Source organism: Mandrillus leucophaeus, unplaced genomic scaffold, assembly GCF_000951045.1.
Source record: "Mandrillus leucophaeus isolate KB7577 unplaced genomic scaffold, Mleu.le_1.0 Scaffold202, whole genome shotgun sequence".
Lineage (NCBI taxonomy): Eukaryota > Metazoa > Chordata > Mammalia > Primates > Cercopithecidae > Mandrillus > Mandrillus leucophaeus.
In genome coordinates, this window is record NW_012102055.1 from 3601916 (window position 1) to 3606815 (window position 4900).

Genomic DNA, 4900 nt, shown 5'->3' on the forward strand with positions numbered 1-4900 from the left:
TGAGGTTTAAGGGGTGACAATTAATTGTACTTCTTTGCCTTCCATCTTTAGAATCAGTTGAGAAATAGATACAAGTGATGGGAGTTTAACATCAAAATCATACCTCTATTGCTGACAGCATTGGTCCAGAGAATGCAGCTTGGGGTACAGCCAGACGGGGCTCCTGCTTCTTCCCATAAGGACAGACTTGGGGTGCTCCTTGGGAGAAGAGCCTGGGTCTCCAGAGCAGGTCCACTGGCCTGGCCAGACAAAAGGAAAGCTGTTGCTTCTCACCTTCCAGATTATGGCAGTCAAGACAGAGGGATCAGGGAAGGGCTCAGGAACAGGGAGAAAAGGGGCCACTAGGCTGTGTGTGAGTATGGCTCCTTCTCCCACCTCATCACCAGTCAGCTACAGCCCTGCCCTTTCCAGGGGAGGAGTGAGGAGTGAAAGGATGAAAAATTAGATGGAAGTTTTTCCCAAATACTTTCTATTTTGGCTTTTGGGGCAATTTTTCCATAGGCATATTATGTTAACTTCTTGTTGAAGCAAAAGATGTACACAGAGGAGAGCGCTCAACAAGAGCAGACAACTCAGCACATTTTCACAAATGGAGGACACTTGTGCAACCAGAACCCGGGTCAACAACGGGGCATTACCAGCCCCTACAAGCTGTATGGGTTCTTTTTGTGTCTGACTTCTTTTGCTCAAAATGATGATGGTGAGGTTCACCCATGTTGTGTGTAGATGTGAACTGTTAATTCTCGTTCCTGTATAGTATTTCACTCTGTGAATACAATTGCCATTCTACTGTTGATGGGTAAACTGCATCAACAGTAGAGTGGAGTGCTCTGTGAATACATCTAGAAACCGGGTCTAATTTCTAGATTTGACTGATTAAAACATTCTGCTATGTGTCTTTTGTGAAAATATGCAGGTATTTCTGTAGGCATATTCCTAGAACTATCCTTTAGAACCCAGAGGAGCACTTACACAGATATATTCATAAAAGATGCTTAGAAATTTTAGACACTAAAAACTGTTTTCCAAAGTGGAACTGTGTGGCACTCCCACTGGCAGCATTATGAAAATTCCACATGCCCACCTCCTTGCCTCCCAATATTTTGAAAAGGGCAGAAGTTCTTGTTCTATAGATAAGTAAAATACCGAGAGAAAGAGAAAATAAGTCCCATTATAATTGAAAAGGGAAAGATTTTCCAAATAATTTTTAAAAAGAAATTTAAAAAATGCATCAATCCATCTTATTTTCTGATGCAGTTCAAAATAAGTTGCAGACAATTATTAATAACAGACAGGGTCTTTTTAGGTGCAATACCTCCTTACAAGCAAAAAGGTGATTTATGATCTAACTTTAGAAGCTTGAGATGCTCTCAAAATCTCATCCAGCTCTGTGGAGGAAGGATTCTGCAGACAAGATGTTCCCTCCACAGAAATTGTGATAAAGCACCAATTAGTGACTACAGCAAAGAAGTGGGAGTGTTTAACCTTTTGGGTGCACCAACAATGTGCTCCTTAATTTGAAAATATGGTACAAAGTGTTAGCAAGTAAAGAAGAGTAATTGTTCATCACTCAACTTGACATATCTCCTTTGCAGCAGAGGCAGGAGAAGGGATCCTCTCTGCTCCATTTATTCTGGCTTTCGTCTAACTTCTCTGAGAAAGGACCAGATGCTCTAATGAGCGGTACCAGACACTGAAACTATCTGGAGATCAGGATAAAACATGCTGACAGCTTTCCCCTTGAGAAGCCTACCTTTCCTCCGAGCTCCTTAGAGCATTTTATATGCATTACCCAGCAGCAAGTCTTATTATCCTTTTTTTGCAAATGGTAGAAAAGCGATGCAGGGAGGCTGAGCTGAAAAAGCTCACTCGAGGATACCAGGGAAGCCAAATGTTCAGCTCAAAATAGAAACCGAGAGCTCTGGGAAACTCAGACAGCCTGAGAGCGTTCTCTCATCTCTGGACCCTTCTGTATCTTTTCAGACAATGAGCCTTTCCCTGAAAGAATTTTCCCCCCCTAATGACAGGGCTGCCAACTGTCCCTCCAGGATGTTGTAAAAAGGTGACATTTAACTGAGGAAATGGAAACTCTAATTGACTTCTCCTAAAGCAGAAAAATAAGTGGTCTGTATTCCTTCTCTTGGCCAGATGTTTGTAATTGTTCCCTTGGGATTCTACCTTGGGGGAAGCTTTCAGCCTCTTTCAGAGGCAAAACAAAATAGTCCACTTGAATTGGTCTACTTACACACACAAGAATTGTTTCTACTTCACGGTGGAAGATGTGGAGAGCCCATCCAGGAAGACAGTAGTTTCAGGAAGAGAATTCCAGCTCATGTCGCTAGCTGACAGCCCCAGAATATCTTGCAGAGATAAATAAGGAGCTTGAGGCGAACCCTCCATTTTTAGATCTGGATATATGGAGGCATGTGCTTATTTGGATCAGTTGTGTTCCTTGCTTTGGATAATGGAATTTTAGCAGAGATGATGTGAGCAAAGTATTGAAATGTGCTTGTGTAGGATGTCTTGCCCTCTTGTGTTGCAGTCATCACCATGAGAAGAACATGCCTCAGGGAGTCTGTGGGTCCAAGGAGGATGGACCGGCTGAGCCCAGCTCACATGGGCCAACCACTAGCCACTCTGAAAACATGTAAGCAAGAAATAATTGTTTATTTTTGTGAGCCACTGAGTTTTGTGGTTTGTTATGCAGCACATTATGTTATAATGGACAAATATAGGGCTATTAAGAGTAGAATAAGTAGAGGAGGATTCTTAGCATGCTGTGGACAATGCTTGCAAAAGTGCTCGGCTTAGGGTAGTCACACAGCAAGTACCTGGTAACTATGAGAGAAATGGAACTCAACAGGTTGATTGTATATCATATAATTTAAAGATTAGAGTGAATCACATTAAATATTCTGAATATCTGGACTGTCTGTTGATATCTTCCTATTAATTGACAGTAACTTTTCTCTCTTCTTTTTTCTTTTGAGACAGAGTCTCACTCTGTTGCCCAGGCTGGAGTGCAGTGGCACGATCTCAGCTCACTGCAAGCTCCGCCTCCCAGGTTCACACCATTCTCCTGCCTCAGCCTCCCGAGTAGCTGGGACCACAGGCACCTGCCACCACGCCAGGCTAATTTTTTGTGTTTTTTTTAAGTAGAGACGGGATTTCACCATGTTATCCAGGATGGCATCGATCTCCTGAGCTTGTGATCTGCCTGCCTTGGGCTCCCAAAGTGCTGGGATTACAAGCGTGAGCCACTGCACCCGGCCACTTTTCTCTCTTTTTTTGTATCCTTTTCCCATGACTTCTTTACTGTCTCTTCCCCAATCAGTATTTCGGTATCTATCTATGACTGTCTGTCTGTAACATCCATCTATCTATGACTCAATCCTGGGCTGAACTATATACTCACCACATAGATTCTGCAATTAATATTCTGCTGTATTTGTTTTTTGTATATGTCTATCTACGCTTGTATACATCCATCGATCCATCTTATTTTTTGATGCTTTTCAAATAAGTGGCAGGTATCAGTACTCTTCACCTCTACGGTGAATTTTGACAAATGCGTACAATCATTATCCCTGAAGGTGTCCTTAGGCCCCTTCCCAGTTAAGTCTACCCCCGACCCCCAAGGTGAACACTATTCTGATTTTTTCCCACCATAGATTAGTTTTGCCTGTTTTAGAACTTCATATAAATGAAATTGTACATGGTGTAATCTTTTGTGTTCAGCTTCTTTCATTAGCAAAATATTTTTGAGCACCTGTGTTGTTGTAAGGGTCCTCATTTTAAAACTAATAATTTGACAAGATCTTTGCAAACTGATCTTTACCTTAAAAAGTTGGACTTCTCTGATGTGTACATAAATATAGTAACCACTTTTAAATTAAATAGCCTAAATACAGTAGCCACTTGAACTAAGCCTCTGAAACAGACATCTCTTTCATGTGTCTGTCAGACCTTGTCTTTTTGTTTTCATGCTCCCCACATCCCCCCTACCTTGTTTAGCATTGATAAATATTTCAAAACTGCAGAGGAAATTTATCGTATTTGTCTCATGGGCACAGAGCTTTTGATTTACTGTGTTCAGTAAGATGTAGGGGGCCAACCAAGCTCTTAGAATTAACTGCATCTGACTGTCCTTCAAAAGGTCATCAGCAGTACATCCTTAGTAGGCCTCACAATAATGTGTCCACACTACAGGTTAGTGGGAGTGATTGAAAGGCTTGACGAGTTGTCCTTCTGGGTTTGCTCTGGTGGGGCGATCAGAGTCCATAGAACTGGGTGGGAAAACATGAAAGAAAATAAGTGAAACTGACGTATTCCTCCAGAATAGCTAAAGGTCAGCGCTCACCCCATTCAGCCACTGTATTCCCTAGACTTAGCATGACGCGGTTGTTTCTAAAAATCAAAGCCACACTTAGCATGGTAGTGTGGCTTTGTACTGTGGCAACCTAGCTAAGCCGGAACTACGTTTCCCAGAATTCCCTTGCCTGTAGGTTTCCGGGGTTAGCACAGGCCACGTGACCTGATGCGTGCTTTGTGAGGCGGAAGTGATGCAGCGTTGTCGTCTCGTAGGCTTGAAAGGTGGGTGCCCGAGGTTGCAGCGCAGCGAATTGTCCCCGTCTGCTGGCTCACCTTGTGGGCGTGGAGCCCCTCTAACTTTCCGAACTCCCTGGCGGCCCGTGTGCCTGTGGCAGATTCAGCTCCCAGAACTCCACCTTCGGCTTTTTCCACTTCAGGGCCAGGTTGTGCTGCCACTGTCAGGCCCCCCACCAGACACGGAAGCAACAGCTGTCCCTAAGTGTTCAACTCGCTCCTTCCCGCAAATGTAGAAGCTCAAATCCCTATAGCAAATTCCATATTCTATGTAATTTTTTTTTTTTTTTTTTTT